Here is a 19,800-nt window from a genome sequence, read left to right as displayed (position 1 = left end):
TTATCTATTCTGGGTCTCTTATTTTTCTTGATGAATTTTTCCTGATTGCTTTTTCTATTTCTATGAGGAATGTCATTGGGATTTTGACTGGAGTTGCATTAAATCTGTATAGTACTTTTAGTAGTATGGTCATTTTAACAATATTAATTCTGCCTATCCAAGAACAAGGTTGATCTTTCCATCTTCTAATGTTTTCTTACATTTCTTTTTTTAGCATTGTGTAGTTTTTGCTGTAGTGGTTTATCCTATCTTTTGTTAAGTTGATTCCCAAGTAATTTTTTTGAGGCTATTGTACATGGGGTAGTTTTTCTCATTTCCTTTTCAGAGAATTTGTCACTGATATACAGAAATGCCCTTGAATTATCATATTGATTTTACATCTTGCTACTTTGATGAATTCATTTATTAGTTCTAGAAGTTTTTAGTGGAATTTTCTGAGTCTTTAGGTATAGAATCATATTATTGGAAAATAGTGCTAATTTGAGTTCCTTTTTTCCTATCTGAATCCATTTAATTTCTTTAGTTTGTCTAATGGAATACTAGTCAGCATTAAAAGAGAATAAAATCATGGAAAATGGATGGAATTGGAGTACCTAATGCTAAATGAAGTTAGCCAATCCCAAATGTCGAATGTTTTCTCTAATATAAGGATGCTGATTCATAATGGAGTATGGGTGGGAGCATGGGAGAATTAGACAAACTCTAGATATAGCAAAGGGGAGGGAGGGTCAGTGAAGGGGCACAGATGTAGGAAAGACTGTGGAATGAGATGGACATGGTTACCTTAAGTGCATTTGTGGAGACACAACGGGTGTGACTCAACTTTGTGTACAATCAAAGACATGAAAAATTGTGCTCTTTGTGTTTAATATGAATTTTAATGCATTCTGCTGTCATAGATAACATTTTATTGGTAGGTGTGTGTTTGCTTCACTTTTGTCTTTTTCCATCGGTTCCCTCCAGTGATTCATTCTTGCTTTGTGTTATGTGAGCATATTACTGAGAGAAAAGGAGGTGGGATAAATACAGTTTGTTGTCTACATATGAACTGAGTAACATATGCTCAGTGACGAATCACCAATATATCCTGAAAGGAGTGATGTGATTGGTCATTAATTATGATGAGCAACTCTTACTTATGACTTGTAACCAAAAATGTAACAGCAAAGTTTGTATCTTATGTTGCCACTGCTTAGCTAAATATAATACCAACAACATGCCTCAAGTTTTCATTATTATGACATTTTTTGTTGTAATTACATAGATAACAAATTTGAATAAAAAGTTTAAAAACAATTTGGTTGCTTTCACAAAGGTCCTACATATTTCATGTTAGATTTATATTCTTAAATTTAGTAGATACATCCCAATTTGCTGCTAAATATGTCTTCTTTTGGGGTACAATTGCTTTTGATCAACACAGCACAGATGATGCACTACTAATCCACTATCCCTGATAGACCAGTAAGTACCACCTCCTAAAACACAGGAAAGGTCAGTAGGAGTCATTGCCCTGTGTGGGCATATTCTTCTGGATCAAATATACATTCTGGGGCCCACAGTCTCAGCTGTGTGAAAAGGACATGTCTAAAGAGCAAAGGTAAATGAAAGAGAAACAGGAATTGGGAAGGAAATGTGAAAGGAATTTTCTAGAAACATCAGGTCCTCATTCCTCATGCTTTCTCTTTAGAAGCTCATCTTTTCTGTAATCTACACAGTTTTATGTATCAAACCACTTTTAGTTGAGAGCCTATCATTTGTAGTGAAAATTAACAATAAGAAATCCTGCACCAGATATTTTGTTTAATGTCAATATCTAAACAAATGACTCAGGCAGTAGGCTTACTATATGTTTCAAAACTCCAAGCAGTACTTCCACTATAAGTATGGTTTTCAAATCAGACGGGGAAGATGCCTGCCATTTTTTTCAGTAAACCATGGAAAATGGGCACTACCGAAACAATGCCAACCACTGTAGGCCTTTAAACCACTCTCATGCTATGACATATTCCACTCCCCAATATTCAAGATGGGCCACTCTGAACATATATTTGTCATTTTGTATCTATATTATAGAGGTGTATATGAGCCAATCATAACATTCTGAAATATGTTTATTCATGATTGTAGATTGTGCAGACTGATTGTACACACAGAGTATGGCACATCACTTCTAGTAATGAATACATTATTGTATGAAAAACACAGGTGTGAGGAGGGCAGCTCACTAAATTGGTAGTATTTTTACCTCAGTCATATGAAAACAGAAAAGAAGATGAAAAATTTTCCTCACAAGATTCCTATCAGCTAGTGAAATATTACAAAAAGAATGTGTATTTTTGAAATTAAAATCACGTACTGTGTTTAAACCATTGAATAAAAGGAACACCTTTCTAAGTGAAGGCTTGGGTAGGCCATAGTAATACCCATCTTTAAGAATCTGGTGATCTTGGTTTGTAGAGCAGTGCACACCTGCATCTGAGCCACACCCTGACTGTGTGTTGTTTACACCTTATCATTTGCAATAGTCCATCCATCCCTGAGAACTACAGGTGAGGATCACGTGTCCGTGTACAGTTGATAACAGACTGAGATTTCTAAATCATATATTATTCAAAACATCTGTTCCATGGCTTCTGGATGAAGGAAATTTCATGACATAATGCTAGAACATGATAAATTATCCATAAGTACTTGAGGATTTATTTAATGATGAGAAAAGAATGTTCAGTTTTCACTGATGGTGCTGCTTGGTTCGCTTCAGAATCTGTTTCCACAGCAGTATGATACTCAGCTAAAGCTCTAAGAATGTTCAGTGAATGAATTTTACTGTTTTTATGACCTAATCAGACTATAGAAGAATTATGTCTCAATGATCTGGGAAGAGTAGAACTCTGAAGCTGAGTGCTACACTGCAAATGAAGATGATATGTATTCTACAGCTGTTCTGTGGAACAGTCTGTAGGTATTATATTCACTTGACATACAATGTAGTCTAGTCCTATGTTTGCTTGTTGATATCTTGTCTGGATGACCAGTGTATTAGTGAAATAGTAAGACATCATTAGTATTGTATTTAAGTTTATTTTCCCTTTATATCCTATAAGATTTGTTTCATAAAATTGTGTGTTCTGTTCCACATGCAATTATAAACATTATATCTTTTTTTAAAGAGAGACCGAGAAAGAGAGAGAGAGCGATAGAGAGAGATTTTTTTTAATATTTATTTTTTAGTTTTGGGGGGACACAACATCTTTGTTTGTATGTGGTGCTGCGGATTGAACCTGGGCCGCATGCATGCCCCGTGAGCACGCTACTGCTTGAGCCACATCCCCAGCCCAACATTATATCTTTTTGATGGATTATTCAACTTACCACTATATAGTTACCTTCTTTGTCTCTTCTAATAGATTTTGAAGTGTGGTTTTTATATGGTCACCATCATGACTCAGAAAGAAGAAAACAGGGGCTGGGCATGTGGCTCAAGCGGTAGTGCGCTCGCCTGGCATGCATGCAGCCCAGGTTTGATTCTCAGCACCACATACAAATAAAGATGTTGTGTTCACCAAAAACTCAAATAATAATAATAATAATAATAAATATTAAAAAAATTATCTCTCTATCTCTCTTCTCTCTCTCTTTAAAAAAAAGAAAAAGAAAGGAAAACAAACAATAGCAATAAAAATAATATAAAATAAAAAAGCTGGATAAATACAGTAATAATTAAATAATTAAAGCTCTCTTGTTGTATAGGAGGAGTCTCAATAATAACTTAAACTGCAGTAACCATAGAAAAGGAGAAAAATGAAATAACAAGAACATCAAAAGTTAATAAAAGATTAACTCATGAAGGAAAATTACAGAAGGAAAATAAATATGGAGGAATATTGGGATTTTTAAAAAGAAAAAATATTTGCAAAGAAATAAAAAAACAAGAAAGAAGAAAAAGAAAATTCCTTTAAAGTATTTAAAAAATAAAATAATTAAATAGTAAATGAATAGAATAAGGTATATATAATTTAAAATGTGTCAAAAGGTCTTTCCATGTAAAATATTTACACTGGAGAAACGTGTTTCCAGGTGATCTAACATTTGAATGCATCGGATTTGGGAGGTTAGTCTTCTAAGATCTTCTTCTACTTCTTTTTTTAGGGTTCAATAGTTTTCATTATATAAATGTTTCACCTCTTTTGTTAGGTTGATTCCAAAGTATTTTATTATTTTTTTTTGAGGATATTGTGAATGGAGTGTTTTTTCTCATTTCCGTTTCAGAAGGTTTGTCACTGATGTACAGAAATGCCTTTGATTTATGCATGTTGATTTTATATCCTGCCACTTTGCTGAATTCATTTATTAGTTCTAGTAGTTTTTATGTAGACCCTTTTAGGTCTTCTAGGTATAGAATCATGTCATCCACAAATAATGATAATTTAAGTTCTTCTTTTCCTATTTTTATGCCTTTAATTTCTTTCGTCTGTCTAATTGCTCTGGCCAGTGTTTCGAGAACTATATTGAATAGAAGTGGTGATAGAAGGCAACCCTGTCTTGTTCCAGATTTTAGAGGGAATGCCTTCAATTTTTCTCCATTCAGAATGATGCTAGCCTGAGGCTTAGCATAGATAGCTTTTACAATGTCGAGGAAAGTTCCTGTTATCCCTAGTTTTTCTAATGTTTTGAACATAAAGGGATGCTGTACTTTGTCTAATGCTTTTTCTGACTCTATCAAGATGATCATATGGTTCTTATCTTTAAGTCTATTGAAGTGGTGAATAACATTTATTGATTTCCATATATTAAACCATCCTTGCATCCCAGGGATGAATCCTACTTGATCATGGTGCACAATTTTTTTGATGTGTCTTTGTATCCGATTCTCCAGAATTTTATTGAGGATTTTTGCATCTAGGTTCATCAGAGATACTGGTCTGTAGTTTTCTTTCTTTGAGGTGTCTTTGTCTGGTTTCGGAATCAGGGTGATGTTGGACTCATAGAATAAATTTGGCAGAGCTCCCTCTTTTTCTATTTCTTTAAATAACTTGAAAAGTATTGGTATTAATTCTTCTTTAAAGGTTTTGTAAAACTCCGCTGTATACCCATTCGGTCCTGGGCTTTCCTTGGTTGGTAGTCTTTTGATTGCTTCTTCTATTTCATCCATTGATATTGGTCTGTTTAAATTGTGTGAATCCTCCTGACTCAGTCTGGGAAAATCATATGACTTAAGAAATTTATCGATGTCTTCACTATCTTCTATTTTATTGGAATATAGGTTTTCAAAATAATTTCTAATTGTCTTCTGTATTTCTGTAGCATCTGTCATGATATTGTTGTTTTCATCCCATATGTTAGTAATTTGAGTTCTCTCTCTTCTTCTCTTAGTTAGCATGGCTAAGGGTCTGTTGATCTTATTTATTTTTTCAAAGAACCAACTTTTAGTTTTGTTAATTATTTCAATAGTTTCTTTTGTTTCAATTTCGTTGATTTCCACTCTGATTTTAATTATTTCTTGCCTTCTGCTACATTTGCTGTTGTTTTGCTCTTCCTTTTCTAGGGCTTTGAGATGAAGTTCAAGCTCATTTATTTGTTGGTTTTTCCTCTCTCAAAAGAGAGGAATGACCTCCAGGCAATGAATTTCCCTCTTAAAACTGCTTTCATTGTGACCCATAGATTCCGATATGTCGTGTCTGTATTTTCATTTATCTCTAAGAATTTTTTGATTTCCTCCTTAGAAGATAGAAAAATATACCTTGTTCATGGATAGGCATAATTAACATCATCAAAATGGCAATATTACCAAAAGCTCTCTATAGGTTTAATGCAATGCCAATCAAAATCCCAATGGCATTTCTTGTAGAAATAGATAAAGCAATCATGAAATTCATAAGGAAAAATAAAAGATCCATAATAGCAAAAGTAATTCTAAGCAGGAAGTGTGAATCAGGCGGTATAGGGATACCAGATTTCAAACTATATTACAGAGCAATAGTAACAAAACCAGCATGGTACTAGTACCAAAATAGGCAGGTGGACCAATGGTACAGAATAGTGGACACAGAGACTAATCCACAAAGCTACAACTATCTTATATTTGATAAAGGAGCTAAAAGCATGCAATGGAGGAAGGATAGCATCTTCAACAAATGGTGCTGGGAAAACTGGAAATCCATATGCAACAAAATGAAACTGAATCCCCTCGTCTCGCCATGCACAAAAATTAACTCAAAGTGGATCAAGGAGCTAGATATCAAATCAGAGACTCTGCGTCTGATAGAAGAAAAAGTTGGCTCCGATCTACATATTGTGGGGTCGGGCTCCAAATTCCTTAATAGGACACCCTTAGCACAAGAGTTAATAACAAGAATAAACAAATGGGACTTACTTAAACTGAAAAGTGTTTTCTCAGCAAGATAAACAATAAGAGAGGTAAATAGGGAGCCTACATCATGGGAACAAATTTTTACTCCTCACACTTCTGATAGAGCCCTAATATCCAGAGTATACAAAGAACTCAAAAAATATATATATATATATATATATAAAATAAGACAACAAATAACCCAATCAACAAATGGGCCAAGGACCTGAACAGACACTTCTCAAATGAGGACATACCATCAATCAACAAGTACATGAAAAAATGCTCACCATCTCTAGCAGTCAGAGAAATGCAAATCAAAACCACCCTAAGATACCATCTCACTCCAGTAAGATTGGCAGCCACTATGAAGTCAAACAACAACAAGTACTGGCGAGGATGTGGGGAAAAGGGTACTCTTGTACATTGCTGGTGGGACTGCAAACTGGTGCGTCCAATTTGGAAAGCAGTATGGAGATTCCTGGGAAAGCTGGGAATGGAACCACCATTTGACCCAGCTATTGCCCTTCTCGGACTATTTCCTGAAGACATTAAAAGAGCGTACTACAGGGATACTGCCACATTGATGTTCATAGCAGCATAATTCACAATTGATAGACTGTGGAACCAACCCAGATGTCTTTCAATAGATGAATGGATAGAAAAATATGGCATTTATACACCTTGGAGTATTATGCAGCACTAAAAAATGACAAAATCATGGAATTTGCAGGTAAATGGATGGCACTAGAGCAGATTATGCTTAGTGAAGCTAGTGAATCCCTAAAAACAAATACCAAATGTCTTCTTTGATATAATGAGAGCAACTAAGAACAGAGCAGGGAGGAAGAGCAGGAGGAAAAGATTAACATTAAACAGAGACATGAGATGGGAGGGAAAGGGAGAGAAAAGGGAAATTGCATGGAAATGGAGGGAGACCCTCATTGTTATACAAAATTACATATAAGAGGTTGTGAGGGGAATGGGAAAATAAACAAGGAGAGAAATAAATTACAATAGATGGGGTAGAGAGAGAAGATGGGAGGGGAGGGGAGGGAGGATAGTAGAGGATAGGAAAGGTAGCAGAATATAACAGTTACTATTAGGGCATTATGTGAAAATGTATATGTGTAACCGATGTGATTCTGCAATCTGTATTTGGGGTAAAAATGGGAGTTTATAACGCACTTGAATCTAATGTATGAAATATGATATGTCAAGAGCTTTGTAATGTTCTGAACAATCAATAAAAAAAGAAAAAAAAAGATTTTGGGGGTTAGTAGCCTGCAAAAAAATAATTGTAATTCCTCTCTCTTCCCACTACATATTCTTGGATTTGGTGTGATATGCAGGCTGCACTGTGATCCTCATTTACTGCCATGGAGGGTAAGGAAATGTTGATGGGGAATGCTATAATAACACTGGAGGTGTTTTGTTTGCAAACCTGCAAAAATAAGTAGGAAAATTGTGTAAAATTAATTATAAAAGTCCAAGTTACCACAAGCCCTTTCTTCAGTGTTTTCTGGACCCAATTTGTGGACATATACTTGCTCCAGAGGCCTCTAGTCATTGCCCACGGAAGTGAACCATAGTTATGGTGAATCTTTGGAATGCTTGTAAAAAGTGGTACAAGGAATCAAACTACTAAGCTCCAACTTAGAGAGGGGATATGGCAATTGGGTGAATCATCTGATGTGGTCTCTGAGTTCTATCCCCTATGTGCAAGCACATGCACATAAAATAGCTCTTCTTCATAGAGGAAAAAACCACTTACTAATGAGGCTTCCAGGTCCTTAACTGCCACTCAATCCTCTCAGCATGTTTGCAATAGGCACTTTCCCTATCTGAGACTGTAGAATACTAATGGTTTCCATCCCACCACAGTAGCAAGGTGACCCAGGGACCTTGAATTTATTGATCTATATGTTCTAATCCCAGAAAAGTTTGCCACCTACTGTAGGTCCCTTCTCAAGATAGTTTTATGCTATAGCATTCTGAAAGCTCACTGAGCATTGTTATGAATTCTCTAAAGCTCTCTTGTTGTATAGGAGACGTCTAAGAACAATTACCCAAACTTGATCTAAAGCTTATAAGAACCATGTGTTTCTCCCACAGCTAAGGCTGCTGCTCTGCTGATACCATCTGGGTTGTCTGCACTCTCCAGCTTACCTTATGATTGCAAGTTGCCTCCCTCACCAAGCAGCTGAAGTTGAACTTATAAATTACTTTGTACTTTTCTCTGGGCTGCCTTAATGCTCCACTGAGTTATTAAGAATTCCTATCATTTCTTTAATTAGTCCCAAGTCTTCTCTCTCTTCTCTTCTCAGAATATAGTTTTCCTGTGTTCCCTCTTTTGATTCAGACACAACAAAAGTTATTCTATTCTGATATTTACCTCCTCATTAAGAATTTCTATTTTTGAACAATAACTCCTAACAGGAAATACAAGCCATCATTTGATTTATTTGGGTAAAAAGTAATATTCTATGATTCCTTATGACATCTGAGCAATGTCACATCTTTTTGGGAGATTGCTGAATCTACCTAAAGTGAAACAAATTTGAAATTAAATATTCAGTTCTGAACTCTGACATGTAGAATCATTAGTGAAATATTTTAAGGTAAACCATGGTCTTTCTTGTGATCCATTCATTTTTCAGTCTTAATGCCTATATTCTCATTTTACTTTCTGGATTCATAGAGGTCACCTGAGACTTCTGATTATGTCATGACCATTCCCTAATCCATCACCTGTGCTGTCATCCTTCCAAATACCAAACCAATGACACTTGAGCATGCATGCTTTATATGAAACCAATTCAGAAGCTGGCACATTTACATTAAATCTTAGAAATCATTCACAAAAAAGGTACTTTTAACTACTCAAGGAAGCAATCCTGACATTTCTAAAAATATTTTATCAGACTTTATGAAGAACTCTACCAATAACAACTTTAACTTTGATAGTACCTACCTAACGTCTACTTGAGACTACTTACTAGATTACAATAAGTTTAATTCTTTTTTTTACACAATTAATTTTCCTACTTGTTTTTGTAGGAAATGAAAGTTAGCTGCTGCTCTGGTGTAACCATTTCATGTCTTACTGAGCAAACTCTGCATTCTGAAAACTTAGTCTGTGGGAGGGAGTAAAAGACTTCTCATTCTCTTTGTAAATTCAACTACTGACATGATTCTTTCTCCTCAGACACTCCAGAGCTCCGCCTGGTGGATGGAGGCAGTCACTGTGCAGGCAAAGTGGAGATCCTTCACCAACATTCCTGGAACACTGTTTGTGACTACAGCTGGGACCTGAAGAATGCCCATGTGGTGTGCAGACAAATGGGCTGTGGTGAGGCCCTCAATGCCGTGCCCGGGGCATTCTTTGGGGAGGGATCAGGGCCCATCTGGCTGGATGACCTGAAGTGCACAGGTGAGGAGTCCCTTGTGTGGAAGTGCCCTTCTCTCAGCTGGGGGCAACACCACTGCACACACAAGATGGATGCAGGAGTCATCTGCTCAGGTATGGCCAGTGAATTCCCACTGTATTGCAGAATGAAAAAGCCTAACAAAGTGAGTGTCTTATCCTTAGGGGAGTAGAAAATGAGAAGTCCAGAGAGGACAAGGGGGTTGTTTCATAGACCCTGAGTATTTGAAATAGCTGCAAATAATGGGCTTCATTTGTTTCCCTTCTTGTGAACTTCAAATATTGTTCTTTTCTTTCTCAATTCTCTTTCTTGATAAGATAGGTTTGTTGTAGGATGATTCCACTTGAAAGCAATATTCATAATTTTATTTCTCTAACTTATTTTTAGGATTACACATAAATTACCATACACACCCTGTTTGGAGCACTTTTCAAAAGACACGTAAGAATGAGGCTGTACTTTACTCAGTTGAATTGAGTGTTTATATATGTATAGCCAGAGATATTTTTGTACTGGGTCAGTAGGTTTATGGGCACAGAGCTGGGATTGAACACCTCACAGAAGAATTTTGAATTACTGCAAAGTTGCAATTCTCCTTTCCAGATTCAGATATCAGAATTCTTAGGACATTGGGAAAAAGGGCCAGAAAACTGTGAATGAGAGTCACAGGCTTTCTTCCATCATTACTACAGTAGAGTCTCTATATTTTAATTGCAAAGCAACATCTGTATAAACGCATACTTAGGAAGGTTAATGTAATCCAGCCCTGGCTAATCAATGTTGAATGCCATAAAATATCAATGCATATTTATTATGGTAAGAGATCATGTAGTTTGGGGCCAGGATGTTTATTCAGTGTTCTCCCACAAATAACACTTAATGAACTTCTCTTCACACAACAAACTAGCTTGATCAGAGACAATAAATCAGGTGAGTGCCTGTTTTTAGAATATTAAAAAGAAAGGGGGAGGAATACTGAAAGTCACCAATCTCAGGCAGCCCAGCATAAAGAGAGAGATGCATCCTTCTTGGGAACTGGAAAAGAAATTGAACTCAGGCCTTGGACTTAAAACCTAGGACAAGTCCTGCCAGAATGAAACCTGGTGCCCTGTAGAGTCTGACAACACTGATTGCTCCACCAGCGCCCACAGACTGAGAACCTGGAACTGTCTTTAGTCAGGCAGGAAAGAGACTGTCTCCATCACCACTCCTCCAAGCTGCCTCAGCAGAGCGGGAAGCAAGACTCCACTTGCTAAGGCTCAGGGCAGAGGGCTGACATAGGACTTTGTCCTGGGGCTCAGTCTCAGGCCCACCATGATGATACTCAGCACTCAGTAGGAATTAGAGGCCTCAAATGTGGGACAGAGCTCATAGCGAGAGCAAGACCCATGTGCTGGTGGGACAGACTCAAGAAGAGCCTGTTATTCACATGTGGCTGATTACTGGAGTCTTGGACCTTGAGTCCACCTCAGCAGTTGGCAGCTCATAGCATTGAGGAACTTTGTCCCTTCTCAGTTCTGTGTTGTCCCAGAAGGTTGTTTCCTCAGGTTGTGAAATAGAATGGCAGCTTTTGTGGCATCAAAATCACCGTCTTCAAAGCTCCCCAAAGCTCCAGACAGCACACTGTGGAGAGAGTAGAGGTAGAAGTCTCTGCTGAGGGGTGAAAAGTTAGTTGGACACCTAAATTTGTTCAAGCCTTCTTATAAATCTGACATGAATTTTTGGGCTCTTTATATAGTATAGTACAGCTCTCAAAAATGAAAGATAAAGAATCTCAAGGAATCAGGAGAAAAGAAAAATAAAACATAGGGGTGGCCTACTTCACCTGATGGCAGGCTTCTCCATAGTGAACATAGAGGCTACAAGTGAGTGCCATGAGATTTTCATAGATCTAAAAGAAATATACGATAATAAAAAATAATTAAGACAGTAAAACTATCCTTTACAGAAAAAGGAAATAAAAGACATTATCAGACATCCAACCAAAAAAAATTATCATACAATATACTAATCCATTGCTGAGTGTATATCCAAAGGAAATAGAATAAGGATGTTGGAGAGACATCTGTACTACCATGTTTATGGCAGCACTACTGACAGTAGCTAAGAAATGGAATTAAACTACATGTCCATCAACTGATAAATAGATAAACAAATTTACACAATGTAATAGTATTTAGGGGGAAAAGGAAATCCTTTAATTTACTACAGCATTCATTAACCTGGAGATTATTAGGTTAAGTGAAATAAGTCAGGAAAAGAAAGGCAAGGGTCTTATAATCTCACTGCATGTCAAATCTAAAACAGTTGGTCGTATCAAATTTAAGACTGAAATTGTGATTACCAAAGGCTGGAGAGTGTAGAGGTTGGAAATGGAAGGCTATAGATTGATTAATGGATAAGAGGTTTTGCTTAGATAGGAACAAGAAGTTCTGGTGCACCATTGCACAGTAGGGTGACTATAGAAAACAATAATGAACTATATTTAAAAGAGCTATGAAAAAGCATATGGGAAGTTTTCACCAAAAAGAATTAAAGTGTTTGAGGAGACAAAGATAACACAATGTAAACATATACCAGCACATCTATTTACTCATTTAAATATATATTATTTGTGTTTTCAGTTCAAATAAATTTAAGGAAAATGACAAAATATGATGAAAGACTATATAGTTTATATCTAATGGATTCAATGATACAAGAAAAGTGTATTGGGAGGTAAATTTTATAACAATGGGAACAAAGAGACAAATTGAATTTTTGAAGATGATAGAGGACGCTCACAGTACTGGTGGATGGCAACCGAGGGGTGATAAAGAGCACATAAGAATTATCTGAGCAGCACTGAAGACCCTGAGTGTAAGGTGGGGAATCTGTTTACATTTGTGTGACTCCTGTAAACCTTAGGTGTACAAAAGAAAAAGAAGGATTTGCAAAAGTGACTCAAATTTGTGGCATCAAGGTCAGAATGGAGAAAGAAAAATTCCCATGGATGACACATTTTTAAGAAATTTGAAACATTCCCAAGGAGCAATGTGTCTGTAGAAAGAGATCAGTGGAGGATATATCTGAATACAATTTTTAATTTACTCCAGTGAGAATGATTCATGGGATTCAATACACTTCTGCACATGGAATTTTTCTTTCTTTTTCCACTCAGGTCTCATAAATTTTGCCCAATGGCTTGAAATATCTTTGTCCTCACTAGATGTAAAGCTCCACAAAGAATATTATTTCCTTAAAATATACATATACAGAAAAAAAACCTCATCCTTTTCTATAACATGGCAAATTTTGGTATATGTTTTGAATAAGAAAAATTGGAAGGAGTCTCTCAACTTGCCTTTATATACCTGTTTTCTACATCATGACTGGACAGAAAGTTTGAAGACCTCTCTGCCCCATTTTTATCCTTTCTGAGTCAGAGGCACTTCAAACCATAGTTGGCCTCCAGTGACCACTCTCCTTGTCCCTGCTGTTTCTTGATAGACTGGTCATGTTACCACCTCTGGCCTTAAGGTGACTGAGAAGGCCAATGGTACAGGGAAAGTTTGGTCTTTGAGGAAGACACTTCACCTTTATGGACCACTGCCTGGCCAAATACAATGACTGATGGAGATATTTGAATGACCTCAGGTGACACAGTTCTGTTCCCTAAACAGAATAGAAAGATTGTGGAGTGATGGATGAGTAGACATGTGGATGAGGCTTGATAGCCTCATGAGGCTGTGTCTCATTTCTTACACAAATGAGGCTTATAGACACAATATTTAATATCATATTTAATTTTTATGTTTCAAAAAAGTCTCAAGTAATAGGTTTTCTTCATATTATGCCTCAAAACTCAAAGAAGCTGCTTCCAATATAAATTCTATTTATAACTCAGAAGGAGAAATGCATACCAATTCTTTCAAGTGACCTGAAAAATGATAATTCTGGGTAAACTACCAATTTGGACCTCTTCAATAATGTTCAATCTTTCATACACTTTTTTTTCTCATGATTCAAAAAGAAGGTCTACTCTGAGTAAATAATTATAATTATGTGTCCATACACTAGTGGCCCAGATGAATCAACATCGATTTGGGGATTTTGTAACTGTAGATTGTTCAGACTGAGGGATAGGTTCAACATGGCACCTTAGTTTTTTGTTTTGTTTTGTTTTGGGGATACTGGAGATTGAACTCAGAGGTGCTTAAACACTGAGCCATATCCCTAGCGAATTTCTATATTTTATTTAGAGACAGGGTCTCACTGAGTACTCTAGCACCTTGCTGTTGCTGAGGCTGGCTTTTCACTCACAATCCTCCTGCCTCAGTCTCTAGAGACAATGGAATTGCAGGTATGTGCCACCTCATCCTGTGCATATTAGTTTTATTTGAGAATATATTTTATATAAGCCAGACAGGTATAAACAAGGATAGACAATAAAATGGTGGTACCATTTACCTCAACAATTTGGTAAAGCAGAAACGAAACGGAAATCATTTTTTTGTCTCTAAATCCCTTAATACCATTGACATATAGCCAAAACTGATATGTATTTTGCAAATAGAACTAATGAGGATTTCTAAGCCACTGATATAAGAAATGCCTACTTAGCTGAAGAACTATGTAGACCATAGTAATACCCACCTGTGGAATCAGGGGATCTAGGTTTATAGAACAATGCTTACTTAACTTCATCCAAACCATACATTGACTGTTCTATTTATATTTCATTAAATACAATAGAGTAATTCAACTCCGGAGAAAAACAAGTGAGGATCATCTGTGCGTAGATCGTATCTGACTCTAATTTCTAAATCAAGTATTTTTGGAAAAAAAAATGGATCACATTTTCTGGATGCATGTTATTTTATAAAAAATACCTAGAAATAATCAATTATTAATATAGGTTAAAAGATGACTTAAAATATTCTTGATTTTGCAACAATACTGCCCTCTAAACACATCAGGATCTCTGTTCAGCATAGCAACCGATGCTTAGTTGATGGTCTGAGTATGCATACTGTATGAACTTTAATCTTCAGCCCTTCTGGATACAACAGGATTAGGTATCTCTGATCTGTGAAGAACAGAAGAGTAAAGGTGAAACCTGCATTTGGTAATCTATTTCTTTATCTGAAATGCTTCCAGTTTTCATTAGTGGAATTATATATACGTTTTTTTGCAAAGGTTTGATACTCACATAACATCTCAACTATTGGACACTGGAATCAGATATTCCACTGAATTCTCTCAGATAGAACTTGGAAGTAATGTTATATTCTAGCTCAATTGGGACATTTTATACCCTAGGAGCTAGAAATATACAATATACCATAAAAAATAAGAAAATTTTTAAAAAAGTAGTGCTTCTGCAGACAAATGTATGTATCTAATTAAGCCAGAACTATAATCAGTCATGCACAGCTCATGGTGGTGGTGGTAGTAGTGGTGTTAATCCATAGGGTGGAGATGTAACTGCATGGAAACCAGTATCCACAGAGAAGCAGCCCTGGCTGCATTCACAGTCAAAGCCTACAGTGATGGTGTCTATTCGGGAGGCTGATCTTTATTGTTTCTGTCACTGGACTAATTTTTATGATACCTGTAAGTCTCATGCTCTTTAAAACATAGCATCGGAAAGATTAGTGATTTCAGCTTAAAATTTTGCATTTTCACAGTGACTTTCTAAGTAAGATACATTGTCCCCACTCCTCTGTAGTAATAATACAAATTAAAATGACCTTGTAGTCACAAGGTCACAAATCCACACTTGATGTAAACACATCAGTTTCAGACAGAAATGAGAGCATTTTAATTATAATGCTCTAAGTAAAAAAATAATAAACTAGATTAATGTTTTTGATATTCATTCAATCTTGAAGGCAATAACTTTGGAAAAATAATCACTGATCATGTTATTCTCTTCAGCAAGGATTCCCTGCTGAACTTCTTCATGACATAAACTTACTATTACAATACTTTTCCATACCTGGGTTCAAATGTCTGCCCCAATGTCTGAACCCATATTTTAAATTCCTTCCTGGTTAGTTGGGATAGATATATAATATCTTCTTCCAACTCTACTTATTAATAGCAAAAAATCCCTCGAAATAAAATTTTAAAAGGCAAAAACATGCACAAATCTTTGCATCCAAACTTTTTAAAAAAATTTTCTTGAACTTAAAATTATACTTCTAAATTATCATTCTGTCTTCTGTAACAAGAATTATGATATAAAAAACCCTGATTGTTTTATTCTAAATAAACTGGTTACATCTCATTCTCACACTATTAAGTGGACTCTTTTTCTTATCTCTAAATTGGAAATAAATATAAATAGTCAGTTTTGGTACAGATTAAATTTTTATTTCATTAAAAAATGTTGGAAGTTTTTAGTGAGCTAAAATTTCTTGAGGATGAATTTGTGAAAATTAAGCCTAGTATTTTTCTACTTAAGTTCATATTAAGTAGAAAATTACATCTCCCCCCAAAAAGGAGGTAGACTGACAGAGACAGATATACAGACAAACACACAAGTACCTTTTTAATAAGAAAGATAATATGTTCACATAAAAGAAAATAAAAACATAAATTACAACACACACAGTTATATAAATACATATTCATTTCTTGAGTCAATCACTCAAAATTGACCTTTTTAATTCCTCCTCCTAAATTTGTCTTTACATGCTTACTCAATGGAATTCTCATTCTGATATCAACTTTTAATCCATTCCCCACACCCTGGGCAAAGAAAAGATCTCAAGCATTGCCTGTGACATGTAGCTACCAATTCCAAACCAAGATATTAATTTTGTTAGTTAATTTCTTCCATAGGATTTGTGCGTTTGGATGGAGGACACGGACCTTGCTCTGGGCAAGTCAAAGTAAATTCTGGAGAAGGATGGACTCCAGTATCTGATGGGAATTTTACATTACCCACAGTCCAGGTCATCTGTGCTGAGCTGGGGTGTGGCAAGGCTGCATCTGCCTTGGGAAACCTGCCCTTCAGAGAAGAAGGTGAACAGGTCTGGCTGAAGAGTTCCAGTGTGAGGGGCTGGAGCCTGAGCTCTGGTTCTGTCCCAGAGTGCCCTGTCCTAGAGGTACCTGCCACCACAGAGGGGCTGTGCAAGTTATCTGCTCAGGTGAGACTCACAACAGGGCTTTAACCTCCCTACACACTCTGTGGAGGTAAGAAAAATATGTGATGTTGCTAGAACCCTGTCTTCTACCAGGATATACAGATGTTCAGCTCATGAAAAATGGAAGCTCTCAGTGTGAGGGTCAAGTGGAGTTGAAGACCTCTGGAGGCTGGAGAACACTCTGTGCCTCCCACTGGAATATGGCCAATGCCAATGTCGTTTGCTGTCAGTTGGGTTGTGGAGTGGAGTCGCCATCTCCACCCCAAAGGGAGCATACTTTGTGAAAGGAGGAGATGAGATCTGGAGAGACCAATTTCACTGCTCAGGGTCTGAGTCCTTCCTGTGGAATTGCCCTGTGACTGCCCTGGGTGTTCCTGCCTGTGCCCATGGAAACACAGCCTCTGTGGTCTGCTCAGGTAAGAGAGATCAGGGTTTAATGGTACTTGAGTGACATATCTCTAAGAGCATTCAGTGTGGAGAGCTGGCTTTAAAAATGAAACATTCTGGGCTGGGGTTCTAGCTCAGTGGTAGAGCACTTGTCTAGCATGTGTGGGGCAGTGAGTTCGGTTCGATCCTTAGCACCACATAAAATAAATAAAAATAAAAGCAAGAACTAAAAACAACTTTGTAAAAAAATTGAATGTGCAATGGGATTATGCCCTAATCTTGACAGAGAACAGTGATATTAAGTAGAAAATTGTTAAAAACTATAAATGAAGGAAAGAAACATTTTATGGTGAACTATGATTCTTCTCAATGATCATTCATCTTTCAGGCCCTCTCAAGAGGTATAAGGAGGAGTACATTTTAAGTAAGCATCATTATTTATTGAAATTCATAGTGAACAATGTATAGCAATGAATGACAGCTCTATCAAGTTCCTTACCTGGACTATCAGAGAGCTTCAGTGGCTCCCAGAAGTCACAGTCACATCCCTCCAGTCACTGTGCCCTGCTCTCCTCCAAAGAAGGGCACTCTAAAATTTACTGCTAAAGAAAATTTTTGTCAGCCTTGTACTTCTATGTAAAATAATGGAATATCTTTTCTTGTTGTATCTACTTTGACTCCAAGTTGTGCTTAGAATTCACCTATTTTGCTATTTGAAGCAGAACTTTATGTATTTATTTATTTATTTACTTACTTACTTACTTATTTACTTATTTTTGCTGTTGAGTTTTCTGCTGAATGACCACATGACTATGAATCGATAGTCAACTGATATTAAAATTTGAGACTTGTTGACTTCTCAAATAACGATCCTACATATTAAAATGGCAATAGCTTTTGATGCAAATATGTATGTATTTGTATCAGGTTTGTAACACTTGTCCTTTTACTTTCACTCTCTTAGTAAGGTATTCTTTCAGGCGTCAAATGTTCTTAATGAAGCACAGATTATCAACATTTTTGTACACATACAACATTTTCACAATTAGATCATAAAATATTTTCCCAGTTTTTCTCATACATGTTTAATTACTTTTCTTTAATTGCACAGTACTGGGGTTGATATCATATCGTGAGGGTGTGTATGATGTAGTGAAAAGTTTCACATTATTGTTTGGACTGCAAGTTGACTCAGCATCATTACTAAAAAAGCTTTTCCCCACCAGAAGATCACCTTTAAAATAAACAATGCAGACTTTCCTACTCATTCTATACTCTGTTCCATTCAATCCTGTTGTTTGTGTATCCTTACAACTGTACTTATTTCCTTTATTATTATAACTTTATAACGTGACCCAGTAAAATTTAAGAATTACTTTAAATTAACTACTCTAATTGTGCAACTTTGATTGCCTAATGCATTAGTCAATCTTGGTTATTTGCATTTCACATAAATTTTAGAAACAACTTCATATATATATATGTGTGTGTGTATATATATATATATATATATACACATAATGGTATTTAGGTTGGCATCGGACTTGAAAAACACATGAATATGGAGATAACTTACTTCTAAGCTATATATAATTTTTCTCAGAGATTATACATGGCTTTTATGATGTTTATTTCTAAGTATTTTTGGGTTTGGTGCCATTAATGTTTCTTTTGGTGAAATATCCTAGAAATGGCTTTAATTGTGTTCACCTTTATTAGTGTGTGTGTGTGTATGTGTAAAAAATGGGTAGGTTTTTCTTTTTCCTTTCTTTCATTTCATTCATTTGTTTTAATTTGATAACTCTGAAAAAGTTTCAAGGATAGTATAAAATTCCCAAGTAACCCTAACCAAATTTCCAAAAGCCACTATTTTAATATATTCTCTCCTTGTGCTCCATTTATGCCTAAATTTATCAAATCTTTTTGTATGAATAGTTAAGACTAGGTGGATAATATAATGTGTCCCGTTACTCCTAAAATATTTTTATATGTAACCATAGCATTGTTGCAAGTTCCATAAATCCACCTTGCTGTAATATAATCATATAGTATTAGTCTTGCTCAGATTCTTATTAATTTTCCTAAATAAGTTATTCACAGGAAAAATGTATGGTAATGTGCTACATTCAGTTCTCATGATTAGTTATCTTTCTTACTATGAAACTCTTAATTTTCCTTTGTATTTCATGCTAATGATATTTTTGAAGAACACAAGCCAATAATTTATGAAAAATTTTCACTTGGAGCTATGGAAATAAGCAAAAATAAGTAAGTAATAAGAGAACTTGTAAATTGATGTTTGAGTATGTTATATATAAATGAAAATTGGCTTTGACTTTTTTCTAATGTAGAAATGTAAACTATATATATTAGAAAAATTAATCACAAAACATGTCTTTTTTAAATTCATGTTCAAGAATTTTTAGATCAGGTTGGACACATCTAGTACTTTAAATATGATCTACATTCTGTAGCAATCTCCTCTCTGTTTTCCAGTGGA

At 35.8% G+C, this 19,800-nt stretch overlaps 1 pseudogene; it reads left to right on the top strand.

The window, feature by feature from the left end:
- Nucleotides 1–7,731: 7,731 nt before the first annotated feature.
- Nucleotides 7,732–19,800, top strand: part of LOC101958381 (antigen WC1.1-like) — an 85,657-nt pseudogene continuing 73,588 nt past the window's right edge.

Source organism: Ictidomys tridecemlineatus, chromosome 6 (genome assembly GCF_052094955.1).
Source record: "Ictidomys tridecemlineatus isolate mIctTri1 chromosome 6, mIctTri1.hap1, whole genome shotgun sequence".
Lineage (NCBI taxonomy): Eukaryota > Metazoa > Chordata > Mammalia > Rodentia > Sciuridae > Ictidomys > Ictidomys tridecemlineatus.
Note: the sequence above shows the minus strand (reverse complement) of the source record. Positions and strands in the feature narration are given on the sequence as shown.